Source organism: Aquarana catesbeiana, linkage group LG05 (genome assembly GCF_042186555.1).
Source record: "Aquarana catesbeiana isolate 2022-GZ linkage group LG05, ASM4218655v1, whole genome shotgun sequence".
NCBI lineage: Eukaryota > Metazoa > Chordata > Amphibia > Anura > Ranidae > Aquarana > Aquarana catesbeiana.
In genome coordinates, this window is record NC_133328.1 from 605,374,789 (window position 1) to 605,402,200 (window position 27,412).

Here is a 27,412-nt window from a genome sequence, read left to right on the forward strand (position 1 = left end):
GACCTTGCTGGAGCGTGAGCAGTGCTGATTCAGCTGTTGCAGTCTGTTGAGGGTCCTCATAAATTTGTGCCATGGCTTCAAAGAAAGAGGATAAAGACTGGGTTAGGACGGAGTCCCCCTCAAGTAGCCGATGAGCCCAGATCTGAGGTTCCCCTTGTAGGAGGGAGATCACAAACCCCACTTTGGTGGCCTCCAGTGAAAAGGTTCGGGGCTGTAACGCAAAGAAGAGCTTGCAGGCGTTGCGAAAGGCCCGGAACTTGGACCGGTCTCCAGAGAATCTATCAGGAGTAGGAACCTTTGGTTCAGGTGGAAGCATTACAACAGAAGGTCCAGAAGCCGTCTGTGCTGGGGTTGTGGCTGAAGAGGAGGCCAAGGGGTTAGGGCCTGCTAGGTTCTGGACTTGTCCCTCCAATCTGTTGTAGTTATCCTGAAGGGATTGTACGGCTTGAGTGAGGGCCGCAAGGTGGGTGCATATTTCTTTCAAAGGAGAGGTATCTCCTGCAGGCTCAGTCATGGCTGCTTCGTACTGTAAGGTACCTGGTAGGAGAGCCTGACTGTAGGAGAAGACCTCTCATACAACGCTGGTTCAGGAGCCACTGGAGTGGGGACAGTGGTCTCCTGAGCGCAGTGGGGTAGGAGTGCCTGTATAGTCTCTGATGTGGAGGCAGAGATCCCTCCTGGGATGGCCGAGCTGCAGGTGAGTGGAGACTGGAATAGCAGTAACTTGACTCACTGGGTTGCAGGTGAGAGGAGACTGGAACGGCAGCAGGCTTGACACACTGGATGGCTGAGTTGCAGGTGAGAGCAGACTGGAGCGGCAGCAGGCTTGACACGCTGGAGGGAGAGATCACTGAAGCTGAAGCTGAAGGTGCAACAGCAAGTGAACAGTAGGCACAAGCAGAGTCAGACAGTCCGGGTCGGCAGGTAGCTGGCACAGGTAATAACGGCAGACTAGGCAGAGTCGGTAAACAGGCAGGGTTCGGCAACGGTAGCAAATACGGATAGAAGAGTAGTCAGACAAGCCGGATCGGGATAGGAGCAGGTCGGATGGTCAAACAAGCCGGGTCAAGATCAGGTAGCAGACAATCAGGATACGGGTCAACAGATTCACAGAGCTGAGACGAAGCAGCGACGTCCTCATGGAACAGGGGAACTTTTATGTGCTAAGATGGCGCCAAACCGGCGCTAACGCGAACGCCCGCGCGCCCGCGCGCGTGCACGCGCGCACGCGCGCGCGCACCCGCGCCGCGCACCCGCGCGCGCCCCCGCGCGCGCCCGAGCGCCGCGCTGATGCACAGCAGTTTGATGCTGTGTCCGAATGGAAGCGCGCCGACGCATAGGCGAACGTAAGTGTCCTGGACTGGTGCTGGTGGATCCCTGACAGGAAGATAGAAGAAAGAAGAAGCATTTAAATAAAGGAATTGTCAAAAACTGTCTCTTGTCATTTTTAACATTTTTGACACTTTTTTCGTGAAATGGTAGGGGTACTTATGTATCCCCTTACCATTTCACACAGGGGGGGTCCGGGATCTGGGGGTCACCTTGTTAAAGGGGGCTTCCAGATTCCGATAAGCCCCCCACCCGCAGACCCCCACAACCACCGGCCAGGGTTGTGGGGATGAGGCCCTTGTCCTCATCAACATGGGGACAAGGTGTTTTGGGGGGCTACCCCAAAGCACGCTCCCAATGTTGAGGGCATGTGGCCTGGTACGGTTCAGGAGGGAGGGGGGGCCGCACTCTTGTCCCCCCCTCTTTTCCTGCGGCCTGCCAGGTTGCGTGCTCGGATAAGGGTCTGGTATGGATTTTTGGGGGGACCCCACGCCGTTTTTTTTTTTTTTTTTGGCGCGGGGTTCCCCTTAAAATCCATACCAGACCTGAAGGGTCTGGTATGGAATTTAGGGGGAACCCCACGTCATTTTTTTTTTTAAATTTTGGCCGGGGTTCCCCTTAATATCCATACCAGACCTGAAGGGCCTGGTATGGAATTTAGGGGGACCCCCACGTCATTTTTTTTTTAAATTTTGGTTCGGGGTTCCCCTTTGGGGAATTCCCATGCCGTTTTTATCAATGAACTTCTATGTGTATTGTCGGCAATGCAATAGCCGCGGGTAGTTTTAAATGAGTTTTTTCCTTCAAAATGTCATTTTGCTGTCAGACTGTTCTAAACACAGGAAACATGCGCCCCTTTACAGGCACACTATAGACACCCCCCAGGTACGAAATTTAAAGGGATATTACACTTTTATTGATTGACTTTAAGTATTATTAAAATCACTGCTCCTGAAAAAACGGCCGTTTTTAAAACTTTTTTTTGCATTGATCCATGTCCCCTGGGGCAGGACCCAGGTCCCCAAACACTTTTTATGACAATAACTTGCATATTAGCCTTTAAAATTAGCACTTTTGATTTCTCCCATAGACTTTTAAAGGGTGTTCCGCGGCATTCGAATTTGCCGCGAACACCCCAAATTGTTCGCTGTTCGGTGAACTTGCGAACAGCCAATGTTCGAGTCGAACATGAGTTCGACTCGAACTCGAAGCTCATCCCTAGTAAGGATGATGAGAAAATTGAGGGATCAGCCCAGAACTACACGGGAGGTGAATGATCTCAAGGCAGTTGGGACCACAGTCACCAAACAAACCATTGGGAACACAATACCCCACCATGGATTGAAATCCTGCAGCACCCGCAAGGTCCGTCTCCTCAAGAAGGCACATGTAGACACCCGTCTGAAGTTTGCCAATGAACATCTAAATGATTCAGAGAAGGATTGGGAGAAAATGCTGAGGTCAGATGAGACCAAAATTGAGCTCTTTGGCGTTAACTCGACTCGCTGTGTTTGGAGAAAGAAAAATGCTGACTATGACCCTAAGAACACCATCCCTACTGTCAAGCATGGAGGTGGAAACATTGTGCTTTGGGGCTGGTTCTCTGCAAACGGTACAGGCCGACTTTGCCGTATTGAGGGACCAATGGATGGAGTCATGTATTGTAAAATCTTGGATGAGAACCTTCTTCCCGCAGCCAGAACACTGAAGATGGGTCGTGGATAGGTCTTCCAGCAGGACAATAACCAAAAACTTACCACCAAGGCAACAAAGGAGTGGCTCAAGAAGCACATAAAGGTCATGGAGTGGCCTAGCCAGTCTCCAGGCCTTTATCCTATAGAAAATTTATGGAGGGAGCTGGAACTTCAGGTTGTCAAGCGACAGCGACAACCTTAAGGATTTAGAGAAGATCTGTAAAGAAGAGTGGACCAAAATCCCTCCTGAGATGTGTGCAAACCTGGTAACCAACTACAAGAAATGTCTTACCTCTGTGCTTGCCAACAAGGGTTTCTCCACCAAGTACTAAGTCATGTTTTGCTTGGGGATCAAATACACATTTTACTTATTAAATTGCAACTCAATTTATAACATTTGTATCATGTGTTTTTTCTAGATTTTTGGTTGATATCCTGTCTCTATCGTTTAAAATACACCTATGATAACAATTATAGACCCTTCATTTCTTTGTAAGTGGGCAAACTTACAAAATCTGAAGGGGATAAAATAATAATTATCCCCACTGTATGTATTTAAACTGTGTATTTGGTTGTTTGCCTGGAGATCATCTTTCAGTACATGTTACACAGAAAAAAAAAAGGTTTTTCAGTCGTCTGGCATGAGATGATGGTTTCATAATCGAGAAACACATCAGCAGCTGGAATGACTGATAATAACCCACTGAAAAAGTGGTGTGAGCATCGGAAAGATGAAAGTGAGTTATATAAAAGTGCTTATAGGCTCTAAACAGATCATAATAGAGGCAGACATTTGTTGTTTGAATCTGTAGGTATAAAATAAGGTCTTAGTAACAGATGCTAAATGGGCTGCCCACTCAGTACAACACAGGTTTTAACGTACCCGTAGCGTTTTCATTACCGCTGAACACCAGAACACACAGACAGTTCGCATGTGTATGTTTTGATGCTCTAAAACCAATGAGCATTGAGGTGCATTAGTAGGGTTACCACCTGTCCAGGATTCACCCGGACAGTCCGGGTTTTAGATCCTGTGTCCGGGTTCCACCTGAAACCCGGACACATCAGTGGCAGCCCTGCAGCACCAGACCTCCTATCCTCCTCTCCCCTCCCATCGGCATCCAGTGTTTTTATTTATTTTGGTGGGGGGGTGCTTTAAATGGGGTACAGATTGGCCTGGGGGGATTATACTGGGGGACAGATGGACCTGGAGGGGATGTACTGGGGGACAGACTGAACTGGGAGGGACTGTACTGGGGAACAGACTGACCTTGTTTGATTTTATTTAACTAAGTTCCTTAAACTTCTCCCATTATTAACTCAATTTGGCCACACCCACTGTTCCTCACGGGATGCTACATGGTCTGCAATCCTACTGTTCTTGGGGCACCCAAAGGTGCTCCAGATCTTTTACAAGCCTATAGTGTTAAATCCAAAAAAAAATTGCTGCTAAAGTGTTTGAGTTTGGCTTGATGAAAATGTGGCAACCCTATGCATTAGCTATGTGCGTTGGGGTGCCATTGAAAATGAACTGTAAATTACACGTTAGCATGTGTTGCATTGGTGTAAGTTTTGCTGCATGTTATCATTATGCACAGGTCTGAATGGGCCCTTAAAATATATATAGCGCTACCCACTCAGGAGCTGCTGAGTATAATGGGACCCCTGTTCATTTTGATCCCAGGCTAAGGCACAACCCCTGCTTACCAAGAATTGTAACCAGATATCACTTGGGTTATCACACAAAAGATAAACACACAGTTTTTAAGGAAGAAAATATTTAGTTTATGTAAGATTCAGATGGGCAATAATATCAGCACAAAATCCACGACTGATTGTACACAGAAGGGAGTCACATATAATAAAGCAAACAGTAAAGCATATAACAGTAGAGAAAAGGAAACTAAAAAACAGGCAGAATCCTGATGACCAAAAGTGTCACTGGTCCAATTAGACAGATATACCCACTCACCCAGACTGGGTGGAGTTCCCCTTAATTTGGACAGAGCAGATAGCCAAAATATAGAAGGAGGGGTGGAAAAGGAGAACCCAAAGGATGTCCTTAGCTCCAAGAAAGGAGAGGGAACTAACTGCGGTATGTCCCTGAGTAAATCTTTATTTAAAGAAGTTGAAACCTCGAAAAAGCAAACAAAAAAAACATAAAAACCTGCAAGACAAAGGCATAATGAGCTAGTATGCGCAGGAGCCACCAGTCACGGCACGAGTCCTGAAGAAACGGCACCAGCGGCCCGTTTCTTCAGTGCTCATGTGCCAATGACGTCGGCAGCAGTACATATACTGAATATCCCCTAAACGGTGCAAGGGGAATGCCACAGGGGAATGCCACAGGGAAGTCCCCATCAAGTCCCTGTGCATCAGAGGGGGCGGGGTCACCGGGTGGCCCCGCCCTCCGTTATTTAAGAACCGTCAGAAGAGGAGAAGCGTCACACAGCGGGAGCCTCCCTCCATGCCATCATGGGTGCGGAGCGGCCCGGAGAAGAAGATGAAGAGAAGAAGACACCGCAGAGGAGATGCCGGACGAGAACACCGGAGGAAGAACCAGAAGAACCAGAAGAAGACGAAGATGAAGGAAGAATCCGAAGAAAGAAGATAGAAGATAGAAGATAGAAGAAAGAAGAAGCATTTAAATAAAGGAATTGTCAAAAACTGTCTCTTGTCATTTTTGACAGTTTTTTGTGAAATAGTAGGGGTACTTTTGTACCCCCTTACCATTTCACATGGGGGGGCCAGGATCTGGCGGTCCCCTTGTTAAAGGGGGCTTCCAGATTCCGATAAGCCCCCGGCCCACAGACCCCCACAACCACCGGCCAAGGGTTGTGGGGATGAGGCCCTTGTCCCCATCAACATGGGGACAAGGTGTTTTGGGGGGCTACCCCAAAGCACCCTCCCAATGTTGAGGGCATGTGGCCTGGTATGGTTCAGGAGGGGGGGCGCTCTCTCGTCCCCCCTCTTTTCCTGCGGCCTGCCAGGTTGCGTGCTCGGATAAGGGTCTGGTATGGATTTTTGGGGGGACCCCACGCCAATTCTTTCTTTTAATTTTGGCACGGGGTTCCCCTTAAAATCCATACCAGACCTGAAGGGTCTGGTATAGATTTTGAGGGGGACCTCACACCATTTAAAAAAAAATAATTTGGCCGGGGTTCCCCTTAATATCAATACCAGACCTGAAGGGCCTGGTATGGAATTTAGGGGGACCCCCATGTCATTTTTGTTTTAAATTTTGGTTCGGGGTTCCCCTGTGGGGAATTCCCATGTCGTTTTTATCAATGAACTTTTGTGTATTGTCGGACCGGCAATTCATTAATAGCCGCAAGTAGTTTTAAATGACTTTTTTTCCTTTGAAATGTAATTTTGCTGTCAGACTGTTCTAAACACGGGAAACATGCGCCCCTTTACAGGCATACTATAGACACCCCCCAGGTATGAAATTTAAAGGAATATTACACTTTTATTGTTTCACTTTAAGCATTATAAAAATCACTGCTCCTGAAAAAACAGCCGTTTTTAAAACTTTTTTTTGCATTGATCCATGTCCCCTGGGGCAGGACCCAGGTCCCAAAAAACTTTTTATGACAATAACTTGCATATAAGCCTTTAAATATTAGCACTTTTGATTATTCATGTTCGTGTCCCATAGACTTTAACGGTGTTCGCGCAAATTTTTTGCCTGTTCTGGTGCGAACCGAACAGGGGGGTGTTCGGCTCATCCCTAGTGTTCAGCCCATCCCTATTCTTTACTAATGTTCATCTGATTACTATATTGTTCGCTGCATGCACTTGTCACTATTAGGGATGAGCTGAACACCCCCCCGGTTCGGTTCACACCAGAACTTGCGAACAGACCAAAACTTCGCACGAACGTTAGAACCCCATTGAAGTCTATGGGATTCGAACATTCAAAATCAAAAGTGCTCATTTTAAAGGCTAATTTGCATGGTATTGTCCTAAAAAGGGTTTGGGGACCCGGGTCCTGCCCCAGGGCACATGTATCAATGCAAAAAAAAGTTTTAAAAACGGCCGTTTTTTCGGGAGCAGTGATTTTAATAATGCTTAAAGTCAAACAATAAAAGTGCAATATTCCTTTAAATTTCGTACCTGGGCCTGTAAAGGGGCGCATGTTTCCCGTGTTTAGAACAGTCTGACAGCAAAATGACATTTCAAAGGAAAAAGTCATTCAAAACTACTCGCGGCTATTAATAAATTGCCGGTCCGACAATACACATAAAAGTTCATTGATAAAAACTGCATGGGATTTCCCCACAGGGGAACCCCGAACCAAAATTTTAAAAAAAAATGGCGTGGGGGTCCCCCTAAATTCCATACCAGGCCCTTCAGGTCTGGTATGGATATTAAGGGGAACCCTGCGCCAAAATTTTTTTTAAAAATGACGTAGGGGTCCCCCTCAAAATTCATACCAGACCTCAAGGGTCTGGTATGGATTTTAAGGGGAACCCCGTGCCAAAATGTAAAAAAAAATTGGCATGGGGTCCCCCCAAAAATTCATACCAGACCCTTATCCAAGCACGCAACCTGGCAGGCCGCAGGAAAAGAGGGGGGGACGAGAGAGTGCCCCCCCTCCTGAACTGTACCAGGCCACATGCCCTCAACATTGGGAGGGTGCTTTGGGGTAGCCCACCAAAGCACCTTGTCCCCATGTTGATGAGGGCAGCCCCCCACCCGCAGACCCCCACAACCACCGGCCAAGGGTTGTGGGGATGAGGTCCTTGCCCTCATCAACATGGGGACAAGGTGCTTTGGTGGGCTACCCCAAAGCACCCTCCCAATGTTGAGGGCATCTGGCCTGGTATGGTTCAGGAGGGGGGGCGCTCTCTCGCCCCCCCTCTTTTCCGTGCTCGGATAAGGGTCTGGTATGGATTTTTGGGGGGACCCCAGGCCAATTTTTTTTTTAATTTTGGTGCGGGATTCCCTTTAAAATCCATACCAGACCTAAAGGGTCTGGTATGAATTTTGAGGGGGACCCCTACGTCATTTTTTTTTTAATTTTGGAGCGGGGTTCCCCTTAATATCTATACCAGACCTGAAGGGCCTGGTATGGAATTTAGGGGGACCCCCACGCCAGTTTTTTTTTAAATTTTGGTTCGGGGTTCCCCTGTGGAGAAATCCCATGCAGTTTTTATCAATGAACTTTTATGTGTATTGTCGGACCGGCAATTCATTAATAGCCGCGAGTAATTTTAAATGACTTTTTTTCCTTTGAAATTTCATTTTGCTGTCAGACTGTTCTAAACACGGGAAACATGCGCCCCTTTACAGGCATACATAAAACACCCCCCTGGTATGAAATTTAAAGGAATATTACACTTTTATTGTTTGACTTTAAGCATTATTAAAATCACTGCTCCCGAAAAAACGGCCGTTTTTAAAACTTTTTTTTGCATTGATACATGTCCCCTGGGGCAGGACCCAGGTCCCCAAACACCTTTTATGACAATACCATGCATATAAGCCTTTAAAATTAGCACTTTTGATTACTCCCATAGACTTTTAAAGGGTTTCGAATTTGCCGCGAACACCCCAAATTGTTCGCTGTTCGGCCAACATGAGTTCGACTCAAAGCTCATCCCTAGTCACTATTATGTACCCCATTAAGGACATATAGAGAGCCCTGGAGGTCCTCAGCTAAGCACAAGACTAGTTAACAGTGCGTGCTACAGAGGTTTCCCAGAACTCTCTCAGTCCTATTAGTGTTCACTTCCACATTTCTGTCTTGATTTGACTGGCACATGCTTTTGAAGTAGTGTGGCTGAGCTCATGGGTATGCGATTTTAATATGACAATATTTTCATGTTTGCAATTACCTATTGTTTATGGCCTTTCTACAATTAACATTTTGAATAAAGATTTACTGCAGTTAGTTACCTCTCCTTTCTTGGAGATAAGGACATCCTTTGGGTTCTCCTTTCCCATCCCTCCTTCTATATTTTACATATAACAGTGCTATTGTTATAAATGTGAAATTAACTTCCCCAGAGATGGAAGCACAGCAAGCAGGGTTCCCCCATAATGAATACAACAAGTTGTGAATTTACTTTAAAAGACATCAGGAAGTTTTAAAGTTTATTCAAACTGAGGAAAAGTAGGGGCAGAATTTAGCAGTAATGTGCCCCTTTAAGTGTACAACTTGAGTTGTGGAACTTATGGCTTCCTTGGATAGAATATGCCTGGGGTAATATACATTTACAGTTCCTGTCTAATCGGGCAAACAGAAAACATTATAAATGTAGCGCCCACCTGTTTGGATGAGGGCCACAATAGATAGTTAAGTGTTATAATAGGCCAAAATTGCCAGAATCTCACCCTGCGGTGTAATCTAGTGGGGTTTGATTGACCTGGGGAGGTTTATTAGAGTAGAGGAGGGTGTGACCCCCTGCACTCTGCTTGGACAGTTTCCTTTGTTTTCTGGGGTTTGGCTTAGGAGATAAGAGGAATACAAGTAAGAGTGACAGGTAGCTTCTGGAAGACGCCTCTGGACCAATCATTAATTTGTTGGGACAGGGGCGGGACTTTTATATAAGGCCTGGTCACATGCTTCCTGGTGTGGTTGGTTGGTGTTGAGTCGGGTGAAAGATGTAGGATCCAGGAGGTTCTCGTGGGTGCTCTCCCCCTTGTGCCCTGGTGTGGTTCTGGATGGGAAGAGGAGAGATCCAGGATTAACGATGTAGTCACTGATACAGCGCTGGTGCTCTCCTCTTCGTGAGGAGAGAGATAGCAAGTTATGCGGATGGAGGAGAAATTGAAGTACCTTCTTCTTAACCATTGCCAATACTGACATCCAAGGACTGGGCGAGGATTTTCTATGTGCGACATGGATCATCACTCAGAAACACAAGTGAGTGTAACCCAGGGGGGAAACAAGAGATTTTAGAGGGGTTAGTGTGCGGGTTCAGGGGGACAGAGCTGGGCCTTAGAGGAACTAATACCCTGGAGAAATCCAAAAGTCACCTCCTGAATGTTATTCAGAGAATCATTCATGGAGTTGGAATCAGAGGTACTGGAAAGTCAGGAAGTGGTGGCAAACAGGAAGAAGGAAAGATGCATTGCACTAGGAGAACTTATGCAAGATGGAAGTCTACTAATAGGGGCTTCTTACAATCTGGATGTAATATTGTACTGCTTATCACTCAACCTTACTGGAAGTTATTCAGAGTGACTTCCCAGTACAGTGCAGCATTTCATATGGAAACCGCAATAAAGTTGTACATAGTTTACTTTCAATGACTGTCTGCGTGCTCTATTTGGTTGGGGAAAAAAGGGGGTAATGGAACAAGCTCCAGGGTAGAACGAACTTCCAGCCGCTCCTACGGGAGTAGGGCGCGACATAAAGAATATCCTCCGTGCAATACTTCAATGGGTGGCGCGTGTAGACAGGCCGCAGAAATGGTTGGGCTACAGAGCCTGTGTCTCTATGTGGCAGTCTATGTTGTAAGGATAACAACAAATGAGCTTGTAGCATGTGGCCCAGGTGTGGTATGGGTTAGGAATCCTTTCAACCAGTCCTTTATGGTAGCGGTGCAAAGCAATTGCCTTTCTGCTGGCCCTTTCTCGCTATCCTACAGCAGATATAGCAGTGCTGATAAAGAAGACTGATCTGTCTGTCTACAGGATTGACTATCCTGCCTCTCAGTACAATCAGTGATCTAGAAATCCTCTTCTTCGCTCTCTGGCTCAATCCGTTCCTGCTTGTGGTCTCCTGGATCGGCCTCTACTCTCCCGCATGTCCTGTCTCTTTCCTAGTCTTCCCCTCTCCTCCCCTTAAGGTTACCAGGCTTTTCTTTTTATAGGCTCTCGTTCCTTTTGCTCACTCATGTGGGATCTGTAGTTCACATCCGGCTTATCTGAATGAAGAAGTCCTGCCTGCAGCATATATGTTCCAACATTCGTAGCATGGCTGTACTAGTTCCTGTGTCAACTAAACTGCAGAGCACTGCCACTTTGTGGCCATTTTATAATCTGCAATCAGTAACAATGCAGTGTGTTACAGATATTTATGGAGTTACAGGTAAGCACATTTTCTGCCAGATGATCCTACTAGAGATGCAGTGTCTTAGTAACTTCTTGTGCACTGAACTGAAATTGTTCTGTTTCAGATGTCGCTTTAATGACTTGGCGCCATCTACAAGCAGTTTAACTCTTCAATTGGACACAGATGTTGAATTAACAATAATTTTACTTCTCACAACTGCTGTACAGAGGATGTTTTTGAAGTCGTTTGAACTGTAAGAACAAAATGATTTTCCAAAACCCTTTATTCTGTGAAGAAATAGAAAAACAATAACACCTGTAAGGCATTTGCATAATGTGCTAGTATGCATCACATATGTTGGAACAAAGCCTTCCAGCGGCGCGCTGTTACCGCTGAGAGGGCTGACATCTTCCCTCTGCCTTTCTTCCGTGTTCACGCGCTCTGGCTATGTGATTGGCCCGAGCTGTGCTGACGTCACTCCTGCGCATGCGCGCGGGAGCCCTCAGATCCGACACGAAACTCTGAAGGTCCAGCAAGGTATGCCAGACCTTCAGAGTGCATGTGCCGGTGATGTCACAGACTGCATGCAGGGTGAATATCTCCTAAACGGCGCATGTTTAGGAGATATTCATTTTACCTACAGGCACACCTTATTATAGGCTTACCTGTAGATAAAAGTCACAAAGTGGGCTTTACTACTGCTTTAAATCCCCATTAGATATCAGCATACATCAAAACAATAATAACCTGACACTACAGTTCAATACAAGAACAAACACATAAAGATAGAACAGAGCAGAAATATTAAAGCGATTGTAGTCATCCCCATTCTTTTTTGACCACTTGGCCTACCGCAGATATGAGCCAATGGCTCCCGCTGCTGTATCTGTTCCAACGAGGAGGGAGAGAGCTGAGGGAGCCTCTGCTCTCTCATACACATCGCTAGATTGAGATTGGGCTCAGGTAAGTATTTAGGGGGGGGGGGGGGGGAGCTGCATGCAGAATGTTGTTTACCTTAATGCATAGAATGCATTAGACATTTCTCAAATACCTTCTGTACACTGGAAAAGTATGCATCCCTATGCAATGGAGATGAGGAATGGAGTAGGGGTTAGTAGTCTAATTCAGGAGAGACAGCCATGGCTCACTCCATAGATACAGTGGTGTGGATGAACAGTAGCCCCCAGTAGTGTGCCTAGGTTAATTGCTGCCTGAGGTACCCGTTTTTTTCACCCCCAACCCTACTTCTTCTGCCCCCAGGAAGATTCAAAGCTGGACTATTTCTTGCAGGTGTCTCCTTTTCCAATGCCGCCCACCAACAATTCACAAAACAAGAAGCAGAAATGAAGATCAAACCATCTTTTATGATCCTGCTATAATGTGTCCCATGGGCACTCCTGATGCCACTCTATTTTTGCCATCCCATTTGTCCATTTTTTTCCCCCCTGGTAGCCACCCTAGGACAGGGAGTGTGTTATCCACAGGCTTACCCAGTTAAAATAAAAGGGGAAAAAACCTGGGAAATGAAACTCATGCACCACTACATCAAGTCCTGTGATTGAGAGCTTGTCCCACACCCTCCCTTCATTGACGCATCACTATATGTAATGAGAAATAAACAAACTTTATTGTATGACTCAGAACTCACAATGAATCCAGACAGTTCTCTGATGGCTAAGGTTGGCCGTGAATTGGCAAATCGTTTCCAGTCAGTGAGCTGGGACATACTCCAAATGCCATAACCCCCCCCCCCCCCCCACAACCCATCACAACAAGAGCTTTCCACCCATCCACAGTTAACCTCTTGTTTGGCAAAACCTAGTTAGAAAGAACATTGTGTGCTGTGGTTCCAACCACTGGCTGCAATGCCACTACAGCAATGCAAGAAGATCGAAGCGGGTGAAAGAGGCCAGCAGGGTGCTGATCATAGCCTCCAAGGCACATCACAGTACTCTGCTTCAGTACTCATCAAAGCACTCAGCCTTGATGCAAGTGGGCTGGCTTTAAAGTGTAGTTACCTCAATGACCTCCATAGCTGCACAAACTGTGGAGAAATTCATCCTCAAAGTTAACAATAGCAGCAATGGAGTCCTTCAAATGAGGTATCAGCACCCTGCCCTCTCCTTTTCCTGTGTATCTGCTCTGTATTTTACATTAGAAATTAGAAGTCTGGCAGGCTGCCAAGTCACTATCGGGAGGAGGAGCAGAGTGGAAGTAATAATACACCTTTTTGCGTTTTTTTTTAATGTTAAAAGAAGAGGTCCAGTGTAACTTAAAAAAAAAGAAAATGGGCTTTTTGCTTGAAAATCTCCCTTTCCAGGATCTTCTAGCTGCTCCCCTCAGCCTCCTTTAGCTAGCCAGCTGCTAAGGAAACGTTCATGCATGTGTGCCTCCAGCCAGGATCGTAGATGAGCTGTGTGTGTCCATAAACCCAACAGCACCCAGAAAGCCATGCCCCTTCTTCCTCCTCCCAGCAAGTTGAATGACAGCAGCAGCAGACTTTTGCTCCTCCTACCCTCAGCGCATTGGTATCTAGAGCTGGCGATTGCAAAGAACGAAAAAAGTAAGTGTTTGGGGACAGGGGGCTTACAAATGCACTGGCATTTTTTTCTTAGAGCAGAACTAAACCCTCCTGTCCATTACAGCCAAGAAAGCTGCAATGTTAGCCTCTGTCTGATCATGTGAGCAGTTATGGCAACAGCCATTGACAGGCTTGACAGTTCGGTTGAGGGCACAAGTAAATGTGACAGTTATTCATGGCATGCCTTGACTGTAACTGTTTTCGGAAACTGGTAAATTTATGGGTTTAGTTTTGCTTTAATGCTGTGAATAGGGATACCCATACTCATCAGGATGGGCCAGGAGTTGGCCAAATTAAGTCCAAAAGGGACATGGACAGCAATAAAAATGGTGAGGGATCATATCCTATCCCATTTCATACAAGCTTTTGAGGGAACATATCACTTTACCCATTGACTACAAAGTGATAGGTTCTCTGAAAGTATAACTAAAGCAAAACTTTTCTTTTAGTTATGGATACAGTGGAGAGGGATTAGAACACAGTTCAGGTTTTTATTGCTGTCTGTTCCCTTCATTAGGGGGATCCACCCCCTTCAATTGTCCTGTTTACCTTTGATACCAAGAGTGGAAGAAAATCCCAAATTTAGGGTTTTACAAAAACACTTTTAGGCATGTGCAGTATATTGCAGGTGATACTAAACCACAGTGGCAATGCAGAGGGAGAAAAAGTCAAGAGGAATGTGGTTCCTCTAGGGTTTCCTGGGTCACTGGGGCAGAAATCCAATTGAATGCTGACTGCCCTTGTGACTCCGGTGGCCATATTGGGTCAGGTAGAGTCTATTTAAGACTCTGGGTCCTGAGTTTGGCACACATTTAGCATGTGGGTAGTGTAGGGACAGGTCACCCCTCTGTCAGGAACAGTAATAGCAGCAAGGAAAGTGTCAGGTCACCTGAGACTAGGTGACAGATGCACTCCGTGGGACTCAGGAGTGCACCGCTAAGGTAGTGGACCCAAGGACTGACTGCTGCAGATTGAACCCTGGGAGGTTCAGGAAGCAGGTCTACTGGATCACTAACGCAGATCCCACTGGGAGCTAAAGCATAGATTCCCCAGGGTGCAGAGTCTAAGAGCCAGCAGGTGTTCACCAGAGCCTCTAGTGGTGAGGATGGACTGCGCTGCAGTCTGGCTCCAGGTCGCGGCCCCCAGGGTCTCACAGCTCACGCTCACAGTAGACTATAGGAGAAGAGGAAGCAGGCAGCAGGCTGGAACAACAAGGATAGTAAAGGGATAAGCCAAATGTCCGGGCGACTAGCAGACAAGAATAAACATAACATGCCAAAGGTCAGGGTCACAAGCAGACAGGGATAGTCGAGAACAGGCCAAGGTCGGTAACTGGAATCAGATGTAGGAAATGCAGCAAGTACACACGAAAGCTAACACACAATGGTTGATCAGCAAATTTGGCTTGCAATGCACAGGTTAATATAGTGTTCCTAATTAGAGACCGGGGTGGAGCTATGCTGAGGGAAGATTATTTAAACAGTCAGGTAAGGGTGGCTGGCCTCTAAAGGTGAACACAGAAGTGTTTTAAAGTGTTTTACAGCCCTTTACCAGACTAGAAGATAAATCCAAAGCATGTGTAGAGTGAATGTCATTAGGAGAAATACGATTAAAGGGTAGCCCAATGAACCTGCCCTTGAACACTGATTAAGGTGGTATACTGCTGGAGTAGCATTGTCACATTAGAGCACATATTTTCCCTGGAACAGCCGTAAGGATCGCATATAGCAGAGGAACGGAAGCATAACTGGAGTGTACATCATCCGCCCTGAGGCACCCACTCTGTCGCTCAATACCCCTGTAGGGGTGATTATTTCTGGTGAGTGGGGAAGCACTGGGGGGCGAGCACTTCAAGTCACCTTATGAACAAAACGCACAGAAGTCACTATGGTGTACCCTCTAGGGTGAAATAAACAGCATTTACATTTGAACGCTGCCTTTTCCACCTGGTTAAAAACACTTTTTTCTGCATGGACTATATATAAAAACTTTTTAGAAATTAATTATCATCTGTTACAAACAAAAGAAACTGGAATCAATCATTTATGCATGCTATCTTTGTATTTACTGTATTTTATGCACAGGGAGCATTTCAATTGAATTTTATTTTAGTTTGTCACACAGAAGGACACCTCACGTTTCACAAGCGCCATACTGTCCCAAAATTTTTGAACATTGGGGTCAATCACAATCCTACTTCATTGTTTGTATATACATATGGAAGGGGCAACACGGACACTATTACGCACATATATTTTCTCACTATTATATTTTTTTTCTCTGGCGCCATTTTGTCCCAATATTTTTGAACTTTGGGGTTAATTTCTTAATTTTTCATTTTTCTATATTTTTAAATTACTGCACCATTCACTATAACATTTCTTCACTCACTCATTATATATTCCACCTTTACTGACACATTTATCCCGCTGGGGGGACATATTTTATTCAGCAGTTTCTAAAACACTGGTGTTTTTGAATATTTTTGGTTATCTCCGAATATATGGTCTTCTTTGGTTTAGACCGTATTACGATAGATATTGGTGGAGCTTTCATACATCGTAGCCATTTGGATTTAGCCTGTATTTTATGACATTCTTACCCATTACTTAATAAATTAGAGGGCAGCGCCGTTTTCATTCTCATCTTACTTATCTACGGGGTGGAGCTATGCTGAGGGAAGATTATTTAAACAGTCAGGTGAGGGTGGCTGGCCTCTAAAGGTGAACACAGAAGGAAAGGTAAGCTGACAGACACACATTACTGCAGGAGACAAGACACTGGATCATTCAGTTCCCACAAAGGAGCAGCCCAGGCTAAGGCCTCACCGGACAGAAGAGATATAATATAGGCTACCTTTGCCCGATCGGACAGGAAGTTTTGGGGCTGGAGTTCAAAATGAATTGTGCACTGGCTAAGGAACTCCCTGCAAGCCTTGGAGTCCTCAGAGAAACGGGCCGGAGCTGGCAGTTGAAATTAATGTGTGACTGGGACTGGTGCGATAGGTGCAGCAGCAGATAGCGATTGAGGTTGTTGAACCGGGGGTCCTAATGAGGCCTGAACCTGTTCAAAACGGGATGCCAAATCCTGAAGGAATCGCATCACCTGGGTCTGATGCGATTCCTGGGTCTCAAGTCTGCGAACTAAGCCCTGCAACAGATCATCTGTGGGTAGCAACACATCAGCCGAGTCCATGGCTGATCAAACTGTCAGGTCACCTGAGACCAGGTGACAGATGCACTCTGTGGGAGTCAGGAGTGCACCACTAAGGTAGTGGACCCAAGGACTGACTGCTGTGGATTGAACCCTGGGAGTTTCAGGAAGCAGGTCTACTGGATCACTAACACAGATCCCACTGGGAGCTAAAGCATAGATTCCCTAGGGAGTGGAGTCTATGAGCCAGCAGATGTTCACCAGAGCCTCTAGTGGTGAGGATGGACTGCACTGCAGTCTGGCTCCAGGTCGCGGCCCCCAGGGTCTCACAGCTCACGCTCACGGTAGACTACAGGAGAAGAGGAAGGAGGCAGCAGGCTGGAACAACAAGGATAGAAAGGGCAAGGCCAAATGTCGGGGCGACTAGCAGACAAGGATAAACATAACACGCCAAAGGTCAGGGTCACAAGCAGACAGGGATAGTTGAGAACAGGCCAAGGTTGGTAACTGGAGTCAGATGTAGGAAACACAAATTTAACACGAAAGCTAACACACAATGGTTGATCAGCAAGGTTGGCTTGCAATGCCCAGGTTAATATAGTGTTCCTAATTAGAGACCGGGGTGGAGCTATGCTGAGGGAAGATTATTTAAACAGTCAGGTAAGGGTGGCTGGCCTCTAAAGGTGAACACAGAAGGAAAGGTGAGCTGACAGACACACATTACTGCATAACCATGACAGAAAGATTCCAGTTGAGTAGACTAAGGATTCGCCACTTCTCCTGTAAACCTCCATGCTTGGGCTTGACCCAGCCAGGCCACATTCCGCCCCTCAAATCAGACACTGTCAGTTCGACTGAGACCTGCTCTGCTACAATCAGCTGTTTATCTGTGAGTGTTCCCGTTCCTTCCACCGGGCTTGTACACTGCTTTATTTTGACTACAATACAATTTCTTTCTATTCCATCTGAACTGTGCATGAGATACTGTTGCTGCACCATGATGCACCCTTTCCACACACTAATAGAGGGGAAATCCTCTAATGTGGTCACTAGTTCTGGTGACACCCCAAGATTTCCCCTCACTTCTTGATTCAGCTATGGAACAGGATATGAATATAAATCTCCTCAATGAAAACAGATGGCAAAAAAAAAAAAACGCTTTTGGTTCGACTTTAAAAACTAACCTCCCCAACCTGCCTTAAGAGCAAGCTGGAATACCACTGTGTATCGGCTTTGGCTTTCCAGTTGGGTTCTACTTTAGAAAACAAAGCAACGGCAAAGGAAAAACAGATAACTCTAAAGCGGGGGAGTGAAGAACAACAAAACACAGTACTGCGTTGCTCCAGAGTCCTCTTTGGCCATATTTGTACAAATATTATGCCAGATTACAGGGAGTCGTTGTTCACATAATTGAAGAGAAGATGAACTGAGCCAAAGTTTACTGGCAAAGAGAAGTGCGTTTAACAAGATCCTGGACTGCTAGTCTAACCTTTTATTTTAAAACAGATGTGCTTTAAGCTCCAGCACCAATAGCCCAGATTTATCGAATAGCAAATCGGTAAACATCCTACTATAAAGGAAAACTCCACTTCTAATCTTGTTTTTCATGTACGTGTTTCTTCCCATATTTTTCAAAATAGGATTTCTTAAGGCTTCCAGTATTTGAAAAGGTTCTCCTACCTTTTCTATAAGGTGTGTTACAGGTCTATCCTACCACTAAAGTATTAGAAATGCATTACGTACAGCAAAAAAATATTTCTGTAACTGCCAAGTGTACATACCTTCAGTGACAGTTACAGTGGACCTAAACTCAAAAAGTGAAAACTTGCTAATCTATAGGGCAGGGGTCTCAAAGTACCGACCCACGGGCCATTTATGGCCCGTAGGGCCGGTTACAAATGGCCCGCAGGCAGGGCCGATCCCAGGCGGGTGTGACATGCGGCAGTACGCAGCGGCTGGGAGCTTTCTCTCTCCGTCTCCTCTCCCCCGCATGCTGCTGCAGCCCAGCACGCACAACACAGGGAGGATCTGCCCATCGCCCCACCCACCTAGTTCTATCGAGAAGTGCCCGCTATCGAATAGTGCCCGGGACGAACTGCGCATGCGCCGTACGTAATACCACAACAGCAGATTTTACGATCAGCTGTTGTTTTGGCGAGACGGCGCCTGCGCACAATAGCCGACTGAAGACATTTTTCAGTCAGATTGTGCCGAGGCACGTTCATGTAGGTGAAGGGCGGAATTTAACATGAAGGGGGCGGATGTATTCATTGATGGTCAGTGCTGATCTAACATGAAGGGGGCGGATGTTTTCAAGGACTGGCACTGCTGCAAAGATGGGGGCAGAATTTTAAACGTTTAGCTAGCTAAATAGGCTCTCCAGGAAGAATAGCAGATTTGTTTGGGCATCGTTAAAAATTCCGCCCCCATCTTTGCAGCACTGGCCATCATTGAAAACATCCGCGCCCTTCATGTTAGATTCCGCCCCTCACCTACATGAACACTCCTCGGCAGCGCGAGGCACAATCTGACTGAAAAACGTATTCAGTCAGCTATTGTGTGTCTCGCCAACACAACAGCTGATCGTAAAATCAGATGTTGTGCTGGCGCATGCGCAGTTCTTCCCGGGTACTATTCGATAGCGAGCACTTCTCGAGAGAACACCGGCCCCGGATCCAGGGTCCTGCTGCCACCTCAGGGCGGAAGATTGTGGCGTTCTCAGGGTGCCCTGCCACTAGGCCTGTGATGAAGCCAGGACCTTACAGGAGGAGAGGACTCGGGAGGCAGAAGATCAGGCCACCAGCTGACTGCCAGGAGGAGAGGTAAGTGAGCCATCATACTGAGGCTGAGCAAAGTCCTTAGTTGCGTGACTGGGGATAAAATTTGTGAAGAGGGGTATTTGTGAAATATGTGTAGGGGGGGGTGGTATTTGTGGAGTGTAAAGGGGGGTATTTGTGAAGTGGAATGTGGGGGGGTATTTGTGTGAAGTGGAGTTATTGGGGTATTTGTGGAGTGTAGGGGGTAATGCTGGGTGTTAATATTGCGTCCGCTGACACCAGTGCTGGAGGAAAGGAAAGTTTGCATGTGGCCCCCATTGGATGTAAAAATTTGTCCTGTGGCGCTCAGGTAATTTGAGTTTGAGACCCCTGCTATAGGGAATACAGTACGAGGTGTGTCTAAAAAGTTTGGTGAATGATATCAGAAAACAAACAAAACAGAAGATACAAACAAATTACCTTTCATTGGCCTTCAAAATAATCGCCATCCTTCACAACACACTTTTGACAATGTTCATAAAGCTTCTGGAAACTGTCAGCAAATGCCTCTTTAAGAACTAATGTCACACATTCTTGGATTGCTGTCACATTCACAAAACCTGCACCTTTCATGACGCTCTTCAGGCGAGGATCACGGGGAAGACCATTTCATCGATTGCCGCTTGTATTCTGGATGGAGCTGGTCCCACCAGGTCTCATCCCCTGTGACGATGGTTTGCAGAAAGGATGGATCCTGGTCATACATGGTAATGAAGTCTCCGGAGGTTTCCATCTATTTTGCTTTCTGTTCATCTGTAAGCTAGAGTGGCACAAACCGGGAACAGATCTTCCGCTTACCACTTGCTGACGATGGTGTGCACCGTGTCCTTGCTAATGCCTAAGTCAGTCGCTGATCTCATGCCAGCATTTGTCATACTCGCTCAGTTATGTCTGGGGTTCTGCTTGTCAATGGCTGACCCGAACGTGGCTCATCCTTAGTCATTTCCTTCCCATTGCAAAAGCATTTGAACCCATTGCAAACATAATTTCTACTCACAGCTTCTGTCCCGTACCCGTGCACCAACATTTCATGCGTCTCCATCAACGTTTTCCCCAGTTTGTAGCAGAACTTAATGTTCACGTGTTGTCCCATTGCACTGTGACCCTACCTTCCACACTGACTACGGTTGACTGCCCGCAGCGAGTTTACCCTGACGGTCACATGTACTCCACACTAGGTGGAGCTTCTCGAGTGTCTCTAAATAGCTATGTGCATGCGCGCACACTTGGCCCTTGTTGCTATTGAGATATCGGACCATTCACTGAACTTTTTACACACATCTCATATGCTAATTGTGCAATGCAGTCCCCCGAAAGATTTACTTTGCATGTGTTGCTCCCGAAATTAGCAATCCTGTAAGAAAACAAACGGCACCCGTGCTGATAAATTTGTGTCTGATTGTAAATCACTCCTATAAAGAATGGTGTAGCTGCTGCCACAAACAACTATATGTTGCAACCAAAAACAAACAAATGTAAACAGCGCTCACACCAAGATATGCAATATAAAGCAAAAGTCCATTCAAAGTCCCATAATAAAATGTATATCTCATATGCATGACAAACATGCAATAAAATGTGCTTCACTTCATCACGTGCCAATATATGCCGCATTCACCAGATTTGGTTGACTACTTGTTTTCACAAGAAAGTCAAAACACGCATGTTGTAGTATACACCTCCAAAGATGGGAACAGTTTCCACTATTTTACAGGAACACTATGCAAGCGATCAGTGAAATAGCCAAGGGAGACGCTGGCCTCCCATAGTGAAATACCGTTTATTTAAAGCATAAAACAAGATAAAATTGCACTTACAATATGTTAAAATGGACCAGGCATTCAAATTAATGTACCAGGAAGCACTAGTGGCATTACAGCGTTTGTGCCACTAGACCAAAAGTGACGTAAACGGAAGTCCCACCCAACATGTTTTGTTAGGGAGGACTGATCTTGCCCAATGTGTTTTGTCTTTCACATGCGACATCCTCAGGAGCCTGCCCATACACAGTTTGAATCTCAGCCGGTTCCTGTTGAACCATGTATAGCCTGCCTATACCTCTCCAACAGAGACACTGATAACAATAAACCAAATCGGCTGTTGATTAGATTTATGCAGATTATCGCACTGGATAAGCCCTGATGAAGGGATGATTGTGCCGTACAGGAATAAAATCGTATCTGGACTTTTGAATAGTGGTGTTGCACTTCAATTGTTATTTTCGTTGTATTGTACTACAAACCAAGGAAACCTTGGTGACTCCCCGGGTGTAATGCCTGCCTACCCAGTAACCATCCAGACCTTTGTCTTACTTTGACTAGATTACTCTCTTGTCTGCTGCCCATTCTGACCCTTGGATAACATTTACTGGATTACTCTTGTCTGCTGCCTGTCCTGACCCTTGGCTAACTTTTACTAGATGAATCTCTTGTCTGTTACCTGTCCTTACCCTTGACTAACATTAAGGCTCGGTTCACATATGAGCCACATGCGGCTCACAGCAGGGGTCCGGTGCTTCCTGGTTCACCATTTCAGGTCCGATTTCAGCCCGAATTTTGGGATGAATTCGGACCTGAAACGGACCAAAAGACGCACATCATTTTTCTGAAAAATGCACCGGATGCATGCGGAGATATGTGAACCGGCTCCATAGAGAGCCCGTCAAAATCTCCTGCTATTGCGAATCGAATGCAGGGATCCCGCATCCAATTCGCAATCATGTGAACCCAGCCTAATGGATTTCCCTTTGTCTGCTGCTGTTTATCTAGACCATTGACTAACATTTTCTTGATTACTCCCTTATCTTCTGACCTTCCCGACCCTTGACTAATGTTTACTGGATTACTCACTTGTCTGCTGCTCATCCTGATACCTACTTATTCTGCTTGGAGCTGTTTCCACAGCTGAACTGCCTCCTACCACTGCCTTACAATGTTTTTTCCGTGGGCTCATTAGCAACCCCCACAGCCAGAGTACATAGTTTAAGACCTGGGGGTATTTAAGTACTGGAATGCACACCAAGGAAAGGAAGCTGCTAGAGGTGAAGTGCCTCGTCACTATATACTTGGACCAGAATGTTTGCATTCATGGCCCATTAGTCCATAGGTATCCATAAAAAGTAAAAGAAAATGTAAGTAAAAAGATGAGGATAGCTTTATCATTGTTCCGTGCTCTTAGAGCCCCTAAAGTCAACCCATCTGTTCGAAGATGATGTCATGGGACATTAAAGCTTCCTTTAAGAAAAGTTACATATCCATCCCTCAAACCGTCATGGAAAAACAAACTCACCTGGAAGTAAGTCACTGCACGCAAACCTCTACCAGGATATCAGTAATTTTCTTCAAAGCAATGTTGGCTTTTCAATTACCCTACGAGGAAATCAGAAGAAAAATAATCAGACTTCATTTACCATCATTGAAAAAGCAAAATAAAACAAGTGGTCAGAAAATAACAGCTTTTGTGGTGGCAACAGATCAAAATTGTTTGTTAAATTACCACAAAGCTTGAAATTCTTTTATGCTGTTTCAGCAGGAAGTGCGACAAACCAGTGATGTGGCCTCCTTTGTTTCTTCTCTACCCCATATTCTTCATCTTTTTCCTGCCAGAGTTCTACACCTCCGCTCCATGCCACAAACTAATATATTCCTCTTTAAAGGGAATATTTTATTTCTCCATTTTACTGGAATAGGCGTAAAAGCTCAAAAGAATTTTCTTTCTGTTGAACTTTTCTTTGTTCCTCTGAAACATCTAAGCTGGTCATAGATGGGAAGATGTTTCCAACTGCCATGCACCAGTGCTCATTGCCACAGTGGTCCAAGGCAGCAATAGCCTTTTAGATGATGTACAGTATATGGACTAAATTTGTGGATACCTAAACATCACATATACACTATATAGCCAAAAGTATAGAGACATCCCTCCAAATTGTTCAGTTTAGATGTTTTCACCAAAGATACTCTAAAATACTAAATCACACAAAGACATTTTTGGCAATTGTGGACTTCCAACTCTGTGGAAAATAATTGGGGAAGACCTTTTTCTGTTCCAACATGACTGTCTCTGTGCAAAAAGCCAGCTCCATAAAGATATGATTAGATGCGTTTGGAGTGGAGAACTTGAGTGGTCTGTACAAAGTCTTGGCATCAATTCTCCTGAACATTTTTGGGACGAACTGCAATGCCGAAAGGAGGGTCAGTGTTCTGTCAAAATAGCCAACACGTCAGAAAATCCCAACTACTTAATTTCCGGTTTCTTTAAATCATCAGTAATTGGAGATTTTGACGAATTGCTGTTTGGACACAACACGGCAGTCCAGTGCACGATATTATGAGCGGAGATTGTTACTCCGCTCTAATACTAGCCAACAAAATGGCTGCCTCCGAAGGCGGCGACAACTTTGTCCTTGTTAGCCGTTGTGCTGTCAAAACAGCTAAATCTTCCTGTACCGGACTGTATTTGGTTTCCGGCGTTGTGTCCAAACAGCAATTTGTCAAAATCTCCAATTACTGATGGTTTAAAGAAACTGGAAGTGACGTGGTTGGAGTTTCTGACCAGTTGGCTAATTTGACAGAACACCGGGCCTTTTTGTCTAACATTGGTACCTGACCTTACAAATGTTCCTTTGGCTGAGTGGGCAACCACAGACACCCAAAAATATTTTGGAGGGCCTCTTCAGAAGAGTGCATGCTGTCAAAGACGCAGAATGGGTTCTCCAACCAGTTTATTTAAGTGAGGTCAGGTGTCCATAAACTTTTGACCATCTACTGTATCTTCAATATTATCAATGTAGTAGTTTAATGTGTATCTTGATAATATTTCCTTCTTGGTGTTATGCCCATTATTTAGGAATGGGATGTAAAAAAAACTCATATAGGTGTGATGGTCAGGTGTCCACAAACATTTGGCCGTCTACCATCCCTTCAACATTTCGTATGTATTTGTACGATAATGCCTTTACATACACTCTCATTATATTATTTTGAGATGTCTATGCAAAGCCATGTTTATTCTATATATATCCCTATGAGATACTTTTGAAAATCTTTGGGGTTTATATACTTACCTGCAGTTGTATAACATAATGACAATAGATTGTTTTTAGTTCATGGATACTAGTTCGGACACTTTTATTTGTTTACGTTGTGTCCCTATGTTGTGGCCGGTAAACAAGTATTGTGGAAGTTCCTGCCTGATGTCCATGCAGATTTTTTAAGAAAAGTTCTTTTTATCTGGATATTTGTTTTATGTGTTTCTCTGCCAGTCCATCTGCGTCTTCCTTTGGCACTTCCGTTGATGTGGAGATTTTTTCCCTTCTCTACATGAACTCACATTGGTGTGGTGAAAGCTGTATTCTCCAGCCATCTACTTACTGTGAAGGCGAATCCATCCATCCTCTGTGGATCAGAGTACCATCTTCTTTCCACGGTTGCCCACGGTCGCCTCAGAAGGAATTATTGGAATTCATCACTTAGAGCCCTTGCACACTGGGGCGGTTTGCAGGCGCTATTGCGCTAATAATAGCGCCTGCAAACCGCCCCGAAAGTGCCGCTGCTTTCATTCCAGTGTGAAAGCCCCAAGGGCTTGCACACTGGAGCGATGCGCTGGCAGGACGGTAAAAAAAGTCCTGCCAGCAGCATCTTCGGAGCGGTGAAGGAGCGGTATGTATACCGCTCCTTTACCGCTCCTGCCCATTGAAATCAATGGGACGGCGCGGCTATACCGCCGGCAAAGCGCCTCTGCAGAGGCGCTTTGCGGTGGTATTTAACCCTTTCTCGGCCGCTAGCGGGGGGTAAAACCACCCCGCTAGCGGCCGCATACCGACGGTAAAACGCCGCTAATAATAGCGGCGTTTTACCGCTGACGCCGCCCCCCGCCCCAGTGTGCAAGGGCTCTAACTCCTCCCAGCAAGCATCTTTTGGATCGGTGGATCCACAAGCCTGAATGACACTTATGCCACGTACACACGGTCGGACTTTACAGCAGACTTTGCCCGGCGGACTTTTCTACATACTTTACGATGGACTTTCTGAATGAACGGACTTGCCTACACACAATCCACCAAAGTCTGTCGAATTCGTACGTGATGACGTACGACCGGACTAAAACAAGGAAGTTCAAAGCCAGTAGCCAATAGCTGCCCTAGCGTGGCTTTTTGTCCGTCGAACTAGCATACAGACGAGCGGACTTTTCGACCGGACTCGATTTCGACAGATTAATTTAAAACATGTTTCAAATCTAAGTCCGTCCAACTTTTAAGAAAACAAAGTCCGCTGGAGCCCACACACGATCGAATTGTCTGAAGAAATCCAGTCCGCCGGGCAAAGTCTGCCGTAAAGTCCGCTCGTGTGTACGCGGCATAAGCCGTATGGTGAATGTGTCCACCTTTTCCGGTAAGCGTATTTACCCCTTCCATTTTCATATGGATTCCCAGCACATGAAGACCACTTATGCGATTTAAGAATACTATCCACATATGTTCCTCCTTTTTGTCACTAGAAGTACCACGTTGTTTATGTTGATGAACTTATATTTTTTATTATGGACATTACTTTCAGTCATTGAAGTTTGTTTCTTCACTTTTCCCAATGTGGTCTTTAATTATTATCACGTTGAAGGATCTGTTGCCACACATATGTTACTAGTATATATCGTGCTAGTCAACTACTGTGTTTGTATTTTATTTAGTGCTGCATTTATTTTTCCACTTCTTTTGCACTGTCACTACACTGGTGATGCCGGCTGCTATTTTATTCATATGCCTTTTGTAGTAGCGCAACAATATTACGTTATTTTTTTGGTTCATACCTTCAACATTATCGAAGGGGGAGATTTACTAAAACTGGAGCACACAGAATGTAGTGCCCTTGTGCATAGTAACCAATCAGCTGCCAGGTTTTATTGTCAAAGCTTAATTGAACACGCTGAAGTTAGAAACTGATTGGCTACTATGCATAGCTGCACCAGACTCTGTGTGCTCCAGTTTTAGTAAATCAACTCCAATGTGTTAGGTGTATCTTGATAATATTTTTTTTTGTTTTAATATAAAAAAAAGTTTTGGATTTACTTTAAAAGTATTGGTATATGGGTGCCTTTAGGATAACAGTCATGTTTAGATACTCATTAATTGAATTTCTTCAGATCCACGATATAGCCGAATGACGGCTGACGTCCTCCCGTGCCCGAGCGGCCTGCGCGCATCCTGCAGGGCGCGCGCGGCGCGCTCTGTGATCAGCAAGTCTATGAGACTCTCTGGATCACAAATCGGAGTAAGGGGTCGATCCCGGCCCCTTACCACGTGATCAGCTGTCAGCCAATGACAGCTGATCATGGGATGTAAACAGAGCCGGTAATCGGCTATTTTTTCTCCTCCCGCTGACAGCGTGAGGAGAACAAAAAAAAAAAGTTCACCGGCGGCCATGAGAGGGACATCAGTCCCGATCACGGAGAGCTGCCGCCAGCTCCTCAGTGCCCACCTGTGCCACCTGCCAGTGCCAAGTAGCAGTAGACAACAGTGCAGCCAACCAATGCCCACCAGTGCCCCCCATCAGTGCCCACAGTGCCACTTATCAGTGCCCACAATCAGTACCTCATCAACAGTGCTGCACATCATTGCCACCTGTCAGTGCCCATCAGTGTCACCTACCAGTGCCCATCAGTGCCACCTATGAGTGCCACCTATCAGTGCCATCTATCAGTGATACCTATCAGTGCCCATCAGTGCCACCCATCAGTGCCACCCATCAGGGCCCATCTGTGCCATCTTATCAGTGGCCATCAGTGCCGCCTTATCTGTGCCTATCAGCCTATCAGTGCCCACCAGTGCCGCCTCATCAGT